We start from the raw sequence: 14652 nt of genomic DNA on the forward strand, positions 1-14652 counted from the left end.
GTTGTTGTTGTTGTTATCCCTTTGCAAGAGAAATTAGCTCAGTGCATTAGACAAAATCGTTATGGTAAATTTATCTTTGTTATATTGAAATTGGTTCCTTATAATGATTTACTTTTTTCCTCCCCATAAACAATACATAATTATAAGCACAGTGAAATAGAGGACATTCTTATCGTAAATCTCTCTCTATATATATAAGATAAGAACTACTTTGTTAATATTGAAATTGGTTCCTTATAATCTGATTTACTTTTTTCCTTCCTATAAACAATACATAATTATAAACGCAGTGAAATAGAGGACATTCTTATCGTAAATCTCTATATATACGATAAGAACTCAATTTAATATTTCTTCTTTAAAAATAAAACAGGTTCATTATGGTCTAATTCACACTCACCTGAAAAGAGAACGGAAAGTCAATATGTTACCTGTCCAATGATGACGATGATGACAGAAAGGGAGAATTAATTATAGGTAAGGTAAGGTAAGGTAAGGTTAGGTTAGGGTAGGTTAGGTTAGGTTAGGAGAGGTACGGTAAGGTAAGGTAAGGTTAGGTTAGGTTAGGTTAGGTTAGGTAAGGTAAGGTAAGGTAAGGTTAGGTTAGGGTAGGTTAGGTTAGGTTAGGTAAGGTAAGGTAAGGTAAGGTAAGGTAAGGTTAGGTTAGGTTAGGTAAGGTAAGGTTAGGTAAGGTTAGGTTAGGTTAGGTTAGGTAAGGTAAGGTAAGGTTATTGAAATAGTCAAAAACCTTACAGTTAATCTCCTTCCTTATATATAAAAGATCAAGATTCATTTAATATATCATCCTAAATATTGCAGAAGATTCAGTTTAACCTAATTAATTTTTTAACCTCATATACACACGATTATTCATTATCATAACAGTAAAATAAATCTCTATGACTCTGTGTGGGTTATTGAAAGTGAATGTGAAAATGTAAGTGAATGTAAATATGTGTATATGTGCGTGGAAGGAAGGGGGAGGGATCGTGTGTGTGTATTTGTGTGTGTGTGCATGTGTGTCTGTGTATATGTGTGTGTGTGTGTGTGTGTGTGTGTGTGTGTGTGTGTGTGTGTACCTCCATCACCTAACCAACCCACAAATCCAATTACCAAGCGCTGAAAGCAAACCCAACTAACATAATCACACCAACAAACCCGACACACACATCTATATTTCCCTTTTAAACGTCGAACTCGCATGGAAAACGTATATACGCAGCGGGGCCAGTAATTAGTTGGGGAGGAACGCTGTGATACCGTCCCTCGCATGCAGTTTTAGCGTGAGGCGAGGCTGCTGTGCGCCCGGCTCGAGGGAATGCTTAAGTGTCCCCTGAAACATGAAAGGAAACGGGTCCCTCATTGCCTGGAATTCCTTGCCCGACATGTTTCACGGTGAGCTGGATCTAGTGTCTCATTGGTAATACTGTTTCTGTGTGTGTGTGTGTGTGTGTGTGTGTGTGTGTGTGTGTGTGTGTGTGTGTGTGTGTGTGTGTGTGTGAATTTATATGTTTTTCTGTTTGTTTGTTTGTCTGTGTGTTTGTTTGTGTGTGTTTCTCTTTCTCTCTTCTCTTTCTTTTTCTCTTTTTCATTCCTTTATTTTCTTTATTTTTCTTTATTTTTATTTTATTTTATTTTATTCTCTCATCTCTTCTCTTCTCTCTCTCTCTCTCTCTCTCTCTCTCTCTCTCTCTCAGGTGTGCGGTAATCATAAAAGAGAGAGAGAGAGAGAGAGAGAGAGAGAGAGAGAGAGAGAGAGAGAGAGAGAGAGAGAGAGAGAGAGAGAGAGAGTGTGTGTGTGTGTGTGTGTGTGTGTGTGTGTGTGTGTGTAACAGGCGGAGTTGACACTTATTTTCTGAGACGTCGAATCCATGTGCGTGTGTGTGTGTGTGTGTTTGTGTGTGTGTGTGTGTGTGTGTGTGTGTGTGTCATCTCTCTCTCTCTCTCTCTCTCTCTCTCTCTCTCTCTCTCTCTCTCTCTCTCTCTCTCTCTCTCTCTCTCTCTCTCTCTCTCTCTCTCTCTCTCTCTCTCTCTCTCTCTCTCTCTCTCCTACTCATTTTCCGCTAACCTTGTACACACACGTAATGCATTTCCACCTGCCTGCACCTCATCCTCTGTACCTGACGCGGAGCAAGCCAGGCGGAGGGCAGCGTGCAGCCAGCTACAGTAATTAGGCACATCTGACCCTCCCTCGCTAAATGAGCACGAGTTTTACAGCCCTTATATACTCGGTGGTCAGTGCTGGTTGGCTGGCTGGCTGGTAGGCTCTCCGGCTAGCTTGGGTATATGGTTTACAGCTAGGAACTGCGATGCTGTGATGAAAAACGAGGCTTTTAATGAATGGTGAGGGGATGGAGGGTTAGAATGGGTAGGAATGGGTTTGGAAGGCTTTGGAAAGATAGAAGAAAACTGGAATAGGTTAAATAGAGGCAAGAAAAGGATTGAAACGAATAGAAAGTGTTCGAAAAGGCTTGTAATAAACGGTGAGTGGATGGAAGAAGAGAGAGAGAGAGAGAGAGAGAGAGAGAGAGAGAGAGAGAGAGAGAGAGAGAGAGAGAGAGAGAGAGAGAGAGAGAGAGAGAGAGAGAGAGAGAGAGAGAGAGAGAGAGAGAGAGAGAGAGAGAGAGAGAGAGAGAGAGAGAGAGAGAGAGAGAGAATTAGCAACATCAGAGAAAAAAAATAAAGAAAAAAATAATTAACAAAACAAGAAGTAGAGAGAGAGAGAGAGAGAGAGAGAGAGAGAGAGAGAGGAAGGAGGATGCACAGAGAAAAGTTAAAATTCTCTCTCTCTCTCTCTCTCTCTCTCTCTCTCTCTCTCTCTCTCTCTCTCTCTCTCTCTCTCTCTCTCTCTCTCTCTCTCTCTCTCTCTCTCTCTCTCTCTCTCTCTCTCTCTGGTCGCCACGCAAACATTTTCATAATTAATTTCGTTGCCTCGCGTAAAACAGACTTTGGACCAAAATTTGCAGTCCAGTTAATTGGGTCCGTCTGGGAGGCGAAAAAGACTGGCCGGACCCGGGCGAGAAATATTCCTAGGGGGGCGCTGACGAGGGGGAGGAAGGGAGGGAGGGGAGAGAGGGGAGGAGGGAGGGGAATGAGGGGAAGGAAGGAGGAGAAGGAAAGAAGGAAAGGGAGGAGAGTTTTCAGTGTTACCAACATCATCACTGCTTCATTATTTTATTTTTTTAAGTTCCGTTTATGGCTGGTGTTAGCTTTCTTGGAGGGTCCTGGTTGTCGGCCTCAGCCTGTTGTGGCGCGGGCAGGTGTTTATATTGGCGCCATCTTGCCTGGCTCATGCTACCCATAGGAGCACAGCATCAGGCGGAGATATCAACGTGTTATCTCTCTCTCTCCGGCCTTCTTTTCCATGTTTCTACGCTTTCTTTCTCTTCCTTTCTCTCTGTGGCCTGCTGTTCTGTTTCCATGATTCTTTGTGGCCTGCTCTTCCGTGCTTCCCTGCTTCCCTTACCCCTGGCGGCCATTTCACAGCATCAGGCGGAGATCTCAGCGTGTTATCTCGCCACAAATTACAAATACTTCGTTGCTAGGGATGCTGGAGGCGGTGGTGGTGGTGGTGGGGGCTGAGGCTCGCACGCTAGTAATTACGTATCGCCAGCCAGCCAGTGCATACAGTCAGACCCTCTATACGAGTCTACCTCTCTCTCTCCTTCCCTCGTTTTCTCTCTCTCTTGGTTCGCGTTAAAGAATAAGAAGTGGAGGAGGAGGAGAAGGAAGAGAGGGGAGAGTAGAGCATCAAAGAGTAAGAGGAGGAGGAGGAGAAGAAGGGGGAGGAGGAGGAGGAATAAGAAGATATGGAGGAGAAAAAAGAGAGAGAGAAGGAGAAACAGTAGAAGGAGGAAGAGGAAGAGGAAGAAGAAGGAAGAAGAGGAGGAAAACAAGAAATATAACAGGAGGAAGAGAAGATTAATATGAAAGTGTTAATATAGGTGGTAGTAGTAGTAGGAGGAGGAGGAGGAAGAGGAGGCGGAGGAGGAGGAGGAGGAGGAAGAGGAGGAGGAGGAGGATATTAATGATAGGGAATTAGGGAAAGAGGTATCTCATTATCATCAGTTGAATTAGCACTGTAGAGAGGGAGAGGAGGGAGTCTTAGGCCCTCCTCCTCCTCCTCCTCCTCCTCCTCCTCCTCCTCCTATGGTTCCTCCTTCTTCTTCATCTCTTTCTCTTTCTTCCTTTTCAGCCTCGTCTTTCTTCTTCTTTCTCTTCCTCCTCCTCCTCCTCCTCCTCCTCCTCCTCCTCCTCCTTCGGCAACCTCTGAATCTTATCTCCTTCCTCCTTTGTGTGTGTGTGTGTGTGTGTGTGTGTGTGTGTGTGTGTGTGTGTGCAGCCAGAACACACACACACACACACACACACACACTCTCTCTCTCTCTCTCTCTCTCTCTCTCTCTCTCTCTCTCTCATTCAGGCCACCAAACTTTTTGTGCCAATCATGAGTTTTCTGACGCTAAGATTCTTCCTCCTCCTCCTCCTCCTCCTCCTCCTCCTCCTCCTCCTTCTGTTCGGCACTTTCATTCTCATTTCGTTCTTTCTTTTCTTTCCTTTTATTATTTTCATTTTGGTTCAATAGTTAATCGAGAGAGCGAGAGCGAGAAAGAGAGATAGAGAGACCTACCCTCCCTCTCTATCTATCCATCTATCTAATCTATCTAGCAATCCATCACTCTTTGACACACGTTAGAAGGGTCACGTTCAAGCACAAGCTCACAGTGTTACCAAATCTGGCCAGTCCTTTCATCTTTAAGAGGCCGCGAGAATTATTTAGCGGGAGAAAAAGTCCCGACGAATTACTTAGCTTGGAAAACAGCTTGCGTGTTGGCCATTAGGGTTGAGGGAAAAAATATATATACGCGTAAAAAAAAAAAAGCGCGTTCGTGTGTGGATACAATATGCAAATGTTCTCACGAGGATGAACAGCGCGCGCGTGTGTGTGTGTGTGTGTGTGTGTGTGTGTGTGTGTGTGTGTGTGTGTGTGTGTGTGTGAGGAAATATTTGTCCAGGGAGAGAGGAAAATCTGGTGGACTGATTGACTGACTGAGTGATTGACTGAGTGACTGGATGATTGACTGACTGACTGGTTGAGTGAGTGACTGACTGACTGACTGACTGGCTGAGAGCTGATTGATTGGCTGGCTGACTGACTAACTGGGTTGATAGTTGACTGACTGACTGGATGATTGACTGACTGACTGATTGACTTACTGACTTACTGGCTGACTGATTGACTGACTAACTGACTAACTAACTTGGTGACTGACGGACTGACTGACTAACTGACTGATTGACTGACTGACTGACTCACTAACTGACTTACTAACTAACTAACACTGTCTATTTATCTATCTATCTATCTATCTATCTATCCCCTTCCGTCCTTCTTTCCTTCTTCCCTCCTCTACTCTCTCTCTCTACCATCCACTCACATCAATCGAGAGAGAGAGAGAGAGAGAGAGAGAGAGAGAGAGAGAGAGAGAGAGAGAGAGAGAGAGAGAGAGGCACTAATAAAAAAAGTACACCCCATAGTTTGCTTTCCATTAGATTTCCCTCCAAAATACGCGTGTCTCCCCTTTTAAGAGAGAGAACGGAGCGTGTGTTGGGCGTGACATATTTCCCAGTACCTCTTGATAACGCTGTTTGCTTAGAGGGGGAAGGGTTCTGCCTCTCCAACGGGTCCACTATAATGCGAAAGGAAAGAGATAGATAGATAGAAGATGGATAGATAGAGAGTGATAAAAGAACATCATAAAGGGATACATTTAGTACAGAGACGTCTATAGCGCAGTGAGAAAGTAATTGAAATGTGGCTGGCTATGTCCGTAGACTTAACCGCGTCATCGCCTATACCGCCTACCGCCCGTGACATTGTAAACAAACGCTAGAAAGTCGATAATCTGGTTGGAAATCTTACTAAAAAAAAAATTCTCCTGGTGTTTAAATGCGGCAGAAGAGTTCCCAAGACTGTTATTGATCTATGGGTAAGCTTAGAGGCGTACGATATAGCTGCGCGTGGCCTCAGCGCTCAGAAATCGTTACGTAGACTACACAGATGGTGGAGACGTTGCATAATATACCTTCACCTATCTCCCTAAGCAATTCTCCCTTCAGCCAGCCATGCATATAATTCCCTCCTCCTCTCTACCTCCCTTCCTCCCTCTCTTAATTCCTCCCTTTCTTTCCCATTCGAATAAAAACTCTCTCTGCCGTGTACATTCCCTTAAGATAACAATATATACTCCCTTTTTTTTCCTCCTCTCCTTTAATAATATTCTTCCTCTTTACTTCCCCCTTTCTCCCTCTCTCCCTTCTTTTCCCTTCCCGCAGTCTCATCCATCCTCCTTCTCCTCCGCCCTTCCTTATTCAGATACAAACTCACTCGTCTACCTATTCTGTATATTGTATCCTTCCCTTATTAATACTCTCTCTCTCTCTCTCTCTCTCTCTCTCTCTCTCGTCCTTCTTCAAATAAAATCAATCTTATCCATGTATGTTCTATTCAACCATACGTCCTTTCCCTTACTCAATACTTTCCCGTCTCTCTCTCTCTCTCTCTCTCTCTCTCTCTCTCTCTCTCTCTCTCTCTCTCTCTCTCTCTCTCTCTCTCTCTCTCTCTCTCTCTCGTCCTTTTTTCAACTTTCTCTCCTTCCCATTCTCTCTTTTCTCAAACATACAGACATCCACTCATCCTTCTTTCCCTTACTCAATACTCTCTCTCTCTCTCTCTCTCTCTCTCTCTCTCTCTCTCTCTCTCTCTCTCTCTCTCTCTCCTTCCCTTCCTCCCTTCTCTCCCTCTCTCTCTTTCTTTCTTGTCCTCCTTTCAACCTCTTTCTCTCCTTCCCATTCTCTCTTTTCTCAAACCCACTCATCCTCCTTTCCCTTACTAATATCTTCCCACTCTCCCTCTCCACCTACCCACCTCCCGTCCCCTCCCTCGTCCGCCTTCCAGCCCGTCGCACCTGACAGCACCGGCGGCAATTACACACGTGAACAAGGCCGCCCCAGGTGCCCTTCTGCTGGCGACGGCGAGGGTAACGAGTTTGCGATGACTGAGGCATTTTAGAGACACTCCCTCGAAGAGATGAATGGATGGCTGTGTTAGAGGGAGGGGAGAGAGGGTGAAGGGTACATTGAAAGGGGGAGAGATAGATAGAAAGATAGAGAGGGAGAGATAGGGGAGGAGAGATAGAGGGAAGAGGGAAGAGAGAGGAGAGAAAGGGAAAAGGGAGAGAGAGAGAGAGAGAGAGAGAGAGAGAGAGAGAGAGAGAGAGAGAGAGAGAGAGAGAGAGAGAGAGAGAGAGAGAGAGAGAGAGAGAGAGAGAGAGAGAGAGAGAGAGGATAAAACGGTAAGAGGGATATATGAAAAAGAAGGAAAGAGAAAATAAACAAAAGAATACAAAGAAAATGTAAAACTTAAAAGGAGGAACTCAAATAATTCTTTACACATCATACGTTTCTCATCATTATAAAACTTACTTCGTATCACATATAAATACAACTTGAATATATCTAACACACACCTAATTTTAATCCTTTCCCTCACTAATACTCTCTCTCTCTCTCTCTCTCTCTCTCTCTCTCTCTCTCTCTCTCTCTCTCTCTCTCTCTCTCTCTCTCTCTCTCTCTCTCTCTCTCTCTCTCTCTCTTTTAGAATGGCTTAGGATTAGAATCACTTAGGTTTAAGGCCCATGGGGTCTATGTGGTCTGATTTTCTATGTAAATCTATGTAAATCTCTCTCTCTCTCTCTCTCTCTCTCTCTCTCTCTCTCTCTCTCTCTCTCTCTCTCTCTCTCTCGTCCACTTTTCAACCCTCCCTGCCTCACACACACACACACACACACACACACACACACCGCCCCATACATCGTCTTCAACCTTCATATTCCCGCACCTTCTCAAATAATAAGTAATAGCCGCGTGGATTGAGCCATCAACGTCGCCTGCATATTAGGGTTGAGCGGACGGACGAGGCAGCCGTGAAGGGAAAGACGGAGGGGAACGAGATGACGGATGAGACGAGGAGAGAACGAGGGAGTGATGGAAAACAAGGAGAGGAAGAGAGAGAGGAAGAGGAGGAAGAGAAGAAAATGTTGTATTGATAAGGATGATAAAAATAGACGACGATAGATAATAGAAAATAGAATGAGATGACGCATGGGACGAGGAAAGAACGAGGGAGTGATGGAAAGCAAGGAGAGGGAGGAGGAGGAGGAGAGAGAGGAGAAAAGATTGCATTGATAAAGATGATATAAATAGAAGAGGATAGATAATAGAAAATAAGGTTGATAAGGATAGATAAAAATAGAAAACAATAAACACGAAAGAGCTCTCTCATTATGCAATCTAACCTCTCCCTTCCCTGCATCTCTTTTTAGCATTACAAGCGACACAAGGGACGCTCAACACCTCGTCTATGCACACAACGTTCGGTATTATAAGACATTTCGCCGCCCAAGAACACATATTTGACAAGGCTTTCGTAGGAGTTGTGGGCATTTCCAGCAGTAGTTTTATGACCCTGGTGTTAGTTTGATCCTTCCTCTGTACCGTGAACCTAAGGAAACACTCATTAAAACCCAACTGACCCTCTCTTTAACCTTTAGAAATTGCATAGATTCCTTAGGTTCACGGTACAGAAGAAGGGTCACACTACCACCAGGGTCATAAAACTACTCCTGGAAATGCCCCAAACTCCTACGAAAGCCTTGTCAAATTTGTGTTCTTGGGCGACGGAATGTCTTATGATACGACCCGTTTTGAAGGTTGATATTATAAGACCCTTTCCCTTCTCACATCAACTATCTATAAGGGTCAAAGAGGGGGTCAGTTGGGTTCAAATGAGTGTTTCCTTAGGTTCGTGGTACAGAAGAAGGGTCAAACTACCACCAGGGTCATAAAACTACTCCTGGAAATGCCCCAAACTCCTACGAAAGCCTTGTCAAATATGTGTTCTTGGGCGACGGAATGTCTTATGATATGACCCAACAAGTCTCCATGACGTAAGGTGGCGCCAAGCTTCTACGTTCCCCCGAGGATCAAGTTTCTCGCGTTACATAATTTCTCGCCAAGGCTGGAAGGTCGACTTGGTATGGTAATGGTGTCTCCGGTACTACAAGGACGAGATTGTGCTTTATTTTCTCCTTTATCTCTTTTTCAGGCTTCTTTATCTTCCTCCTCTTCTCCTCTCCACTTCCCACTCAATCCCACTCCATCTTTTCCTTAGCTTCTCTTAATATCCCTCTCATTCTCTGCCTATTCTTCTTTTCTCCTTGTCTAGCTCCCCTTTCTCCCCGTACTCTTTCCTCCCTCTCCCCACACTTCCTCGCTCCCACTCGTACCTCGTTCAACTCGTTTAGTCTCCCCTCCTCCTACCTTCCTGCCTGTTCTTCCCTCACCACTATCAGTTCCTCCTTTTGCAGTGAGTGGACGTGTCATTAAGTGCTCTGGAGACACTCACTAAGGTCTTGGTATATACGGAAAACACTTGTGGTCATCGCTTATCTATTATACTTCAGTCACTCTTCCTTCCCTTCCTGCCTTTCTTTGCGGTCTTTACCACTATACCAGTTTCTCCTTTCGTAGTGAGTGGACGTGTTATTCAGTGCTTAAAGGTAGGAAATACTTGCTAAGGTCTTTGTATATACGGAAAACACTCGTGGTTATCGCCTGTACCTCGGCCAGACTCGCTAAACCTTAATTCCTGCCTTTCTCCAACTCTCTAAAGTTGTCTAAACACTATCAGTTCTTCCTTTCGCAGTGAGTGGACGTGTTATTCAGTGCTTAAAGGTAGGAAACACTCTCTAAGATCATGTTAAAAATGGAAAACACTCGTGGTTATCGCCTATACCTCGGCCAGACTCGCTAGACCTTAATTCCTGCCTTTCTCAAACTCTCTAAACACTCTCAGTTATTCTTTTCGTAGTGTACAGACGTGTTATTCAGTGCTTTAAGGTAAGGAGACACTCACTAAGGTCTTGCTATATACGGAATACACTCGTGGTTATCGCCTGTACCTCGGCCAGACTCGCTAAACCATAATTCCTACCTTTCTCCAACTCTAAACACTCTCAGTTATTCTTTTCGTAGTGTACAGACGTGTTATTCAGTGCTTTAAGGTCAGGAGACACTCACTAAGGTCTTGGTATATACGGAATACACTCATGGTTGCCGTCAATACCTCGTACATACTTGCTTCCCCTTCCTATCTTTCTAACTCACCCTCAGCACTAATACCTGTTCCTCGTCTCTCAATATAGCCCACCATAGTTCGAGTTAGTCAACAATAAGGAAGGTGACACTTGCCTAAGCTTCGTTATATGCGGAAAACAGTCTAATGTTCGTTTCTTTGTTTGTTTGTTGCCCTTGAGTTAATTGCTTCTATGTCCAGAGGCGTTCCTAGAGTATTTGCTACCCGGGGCGGAGCATAATTTTGCACCCCCCTCCCAGGTATATATATATATATATATATATATATATATATATATATATATATATATATATAAATATATATATATATATATATATATATATATATATATATAAATATATATATATAAATATATATAATAAATAGAATAATAAATAATAGATAAAATGAATAAATTATCAATAAAACAGGCAGGCAGCGGCGGCAGGGGCAAAGATTCGTGGGCAGCAGGCGTGGCCGTGACGCTTGTAACGGCGCACATTTATGTGTACTGTGCAGACACCTAAGTCGCAATTTGCGTAAGATTCTCATATAATGAAGGATTAATGTTGATGCTGCTACATGAGGCGCAGCTGCGCATGTATATGTTAGGGCACTGCTCAGGGCCTGCCACACGGTGCAACTTTTGCCGCGGGCTGGGTAGCGCGAGGGTGAAGTAGCACCTGCTTACCCTTGAGGCCTGGCATGTTCAAACGCGTGCTCCCTCACCAGACTTCTGCCGCTCCTGGGTGGGAAGCGTCAGGCTCACGAAGTTGTTTAGTGGGGAAAAGGGAGCAGGTATTCCCAAGAAAATTAGAAGGGGGCGTCATGAAAATTTCCGTTATTCTATGCATTTTGAACCCCATATATATGCATTGCAAATTGATAAAAACGCTGCTACCGATTTTTTTTAAAAGTTAGTGTTTTTTTTGCGGGCCGTGATGTTGTGGGCCCAGGGCGTGGGGGGGATAGCGTACGACTCTCAATAATTTGGCCCACACTCGCTGTCGTAACGTTCGGTTGGAATAGTTTAAATATGTTTCCCCACCCTAAACCCTCTGCGAGCTATTTTGCGGCTGCGGCGGCGGATGATGAAATTGCAATAAGTCACTTAATAGTAGTTTCCAAAGAAAACAAAATATCTCCAAATGAAAAAGCACACTATTTTGCCCCGAAATAAATAACCAGTGCATCAAATTTTGAGATGGGCAACTCTCTGAACATTTACCGAAATTTTTGGGGGGAGCCACCCGACATATTCACACTGAGGTGTATCCTGTACCTGTATAACCAGAAAAGAGTGTAGATTCAAAAGTCGTGCTTAGGAACTTGATATGATGATAAACACTAATAGGTACACACGGCCCACGCGGGCCTGCTGACGCGGCCAGACGGCCACGCCTGGCAGCGTCCCAGCCTCAAACTAACAAACTTTTAAGGTTCCTTCACCCTGCCGTGTGTCATAGTACTAGTGTGGTGCCGCGAGTCATGTTTGTCCTGAGCCTCTACTGTCATGCTCTGGTGTGTTATGTACACATTTTGCCCCACACGTCACCGCCATAACCGAGCACACGGCACACACACCCCGCCACAACGCACGGCCCCATGCAGCCCTCGCAGCCCTCTTCTTCATTTCTTCTCCTTCTACTTCTTATCATTATTGTTATCATTATTATTATATATCTGTATGATACTTTAGTCACTTAACGACGATTTCGGTGTTCTACATAAAATTATATTAATAATTAAGATAATAATAATAATAATAATAATAATAATAATAATTATTATTATTATTATTATTATTATTATTATTATTATTATTAAGTCATATGAAACACAATTAAGTCACCGTCACTCACGGTATCACGCGTGGCTGGGGCTTGGTAATCAAAATTCCATTATTATCCACAGCGGCATCATATATGCCGGCATAGCTGGAGATCTTGTGGGCGGGGCCCGGGGGTCTTGTCTCCGTGTGGGGTTCCCCCCACACACTAGCTTCTACAAATGAGTATGGCAACATATGGGGCTCCCAAATGGACCATTTGGGGGGGCGGCGGGTCCCTTTGTTGGGGCCTGGGGGGCGTCTTCTTATATGGCCCCAACACCCCTTCCCTTTGATACGTCACTGAATTTAGACATTAAAAGACTTGAGCTTCTATCATGGCACCCCCCTCAGGCTGTCACCCGGGGCGGACCGCCACCCCCCTTACTACGCCACTGTCTATGTCTGTAAAAAAACCTGTTAGGGTAAGAGACACTTACCTTGAGGAACCCTCGTAGAATTGTCCCTCTCCTTATCCCCTTCTTCCTCCTCTTCTTCTCTCCTATTTGTCTAGCTCCTCTTTCTCCCCTCATTCTCTTCTTCCTTCCTCTGCCTCCTTCACTGCAATTGGTTCCCCGTCTCGCAGAGCACCGTCCTAGGAACAAATACGGTACCGTAGCGTTAATGCATAGGAAGAAGGGGATGGAGGGAGGAAAGGGAAGGAGGAGAGGGGAGGGAAAGAACGGGAGGGAAGGAGAGAAAAGGAAATGAAGAGGGGCAACATGAGGGAGAGAAGAAGGAAAAGAGAAGGGAAGGGGAGAAATGGAGGGAAGGAAGGAAGGGAAGGGAGGAGAGGAGGGAAAGAAAAGGAAATGAAGAGGGGCAAAATGAGGGAAGAGAAGAAGGAAAAGAGAAGGGAAGGGGAGAAATGGAGGGAAGGAAGGAAAGGAAGGGAAGGGAAGGAGGGGAGGGAAAGAACGGGAAATGAAGAGAGCCAAAATGAGGGAAGAGAGGAAGGAAAAGAGAAGGGAAGGGGAGAAATGGAGGGAAGGAAGGAAAGGAAGGGAAGGGAAGGAGGGGAGGGAAAGAACGGGAAATGAAGAGAGCCAAAATGAGGGAAGAGAGGAAGGAAAAGAGAAGGAAAGGGAAGAAATGGAGGGAAGGAAGGAAGGAAAGGAAGGGAAGGGAGGAGATCGCTTTCACTATTACCAACACAATCACAATCGCCAGAAAAAAAGCATTGAAGAGTTAACGATAAAGGAAATACCATAGAAAGACAGATATACGTTTAAATGCGAGAAAATAAAGATAGCCTATTATTATTCAGACTGACAAAAATAACGATACTTTTACATAAATTTCACAAACTAATTAATGATGTACTGTTTATACTTTAGAGTTTAGACCAAATAATGATGATTTAATAAGTTTGACAAAAATATAATGGTAGATAGCTTACATATTCAACAAAATAATGATACTGTTTATAAATTAGTCTACTTCAACTCAAACAAAATATGGAGCCTTCTTTAATGACAAACTATAAAGCAATCATTAATCTTCATGTGTGTGTGTGTGTGAGTGTGTGTGACCTTCAAAAGGGTGATATGGAGGCCAGTAATTCCCAGATAGAGTTTCTTCTTCCCTTCAGTCTGGTGTCATGTTTTTCCAAGCCTGTTTCTCCTCTTTCCTCCCTCCTTCCCTTCTGTTTCATCTTCCCTTTCCTTCTGTTTCCTCCTAGCTATCACTCGTGTTTTCTCTCCCATTCCTTCTCCATTCCTTTCTCCTGTTATCTCCTGTCATCCATTCCTTCCTTCTGTCACCCGTTTCTTCTCTCCCATTCCTTTCTCCTGTCATCCATTCCTTCCTCCTCCTTCCTTCTGCCTTCTCTTCCTCCCCCCTTTCCTTCTGTTTCTTCCATTCCTTCCCCTGTTTCTCCCTGTCACCCTCCTGTCTACCTCCCATTCCTTATCTACCCTGTTTCCTTCTGTCACCCATCCCCTCCCCCGTTCCTCCCATCTCCTATGCCTTCCCCTGTTCCTCCTGTCACCCATTCCTTCCCCCGTTCCTCCTGTCACCCATTTCTTACCCTGTTCCTTCCTGTCACCCTCCTGTCTACCTCCCATTCCTTATCTACCCCGTTTCCTCCTGTCACCCATCCCCTCCCTCTTCCCTCCCATCTCCTATTCCTTCCCCTGTTCCTCCTGTCACCCATTCCTTCCCCCGTTCCTCCTGTCACCCATTTCTTACCCTGTTCCTCCTGTCTCCATTAATTCCCCTTCCTTCTCTCACTCTCCTTCCCACGTTAAAACTTGTAAACAAAACACACACACACACACACACACACCTGTTGACTTCCTTTCCTTCAATCTTTCATCCCCTAAATTCAATGACTTCCTCCAATAATGTCAAATTTTAATTAAGTATGAGTATTTAATTTTGATAATGACGTGATAATACAACATACAACCAGGAATTCTCTATAAAAGCGTATACTCAATAGCTCTGGGAAATGGAAATATAAATAAATGAGGGAAATAGAAATACAGGAGGAGAAAATAAAAAGGAGATTCTGACGGTTTGAAAAATGATGCGATGGTTAAAAATTCTGGCTTCTAATGGCAACAAGATCAGCTGATGTTAAAACCCGAGAAAAAATGCCAAAAATCTCAATATCCCAACTATGTAC

General features: G+C 44.2%; 1 long non-coding RNA gene across 1 annotated transcript in view; it reads right to left on the bottom strand.

Annotated features, from left to right (window-relative positions):
• Positions 1–14310, bottom strand: part of LOC127001410 (uncharacterized) — a 34419-nt gene extending 20109 nt beyond the window's left edge. Inside the window, exons 1-2 of the long non-coding RNA XR_007755259.1 lie at positions 14214–14310; positions 12464–12618 (exon numbers count right to left, since the gene is read on the bottom strand). This is a non-coding gene — a long non-coding RNA (uncharacterized LOC127001410). The remainder of the gene's footprint in view (positions 1–12463; positions 12619–14213) is intronic.
• Between the last annotated feature and the right edge of the window lie 342 nt (positions 14311–14652).

The sequence above is a fragment of the Eriocheir sinensis genome, chromosome 20, assembly GCF_024679095.1.
Source record: "Eriocheir sinensis breed Jianghai 21 chromosome 20, ASM2467909v1, whole genome shotgun sequence".
Taxonomy (NCBI): Eukaryota; Metazoa; Arthropoda; class Malacostraca; order Decapoda; family Varunidae; genus Eriocheir; species Eriocheir sinensis.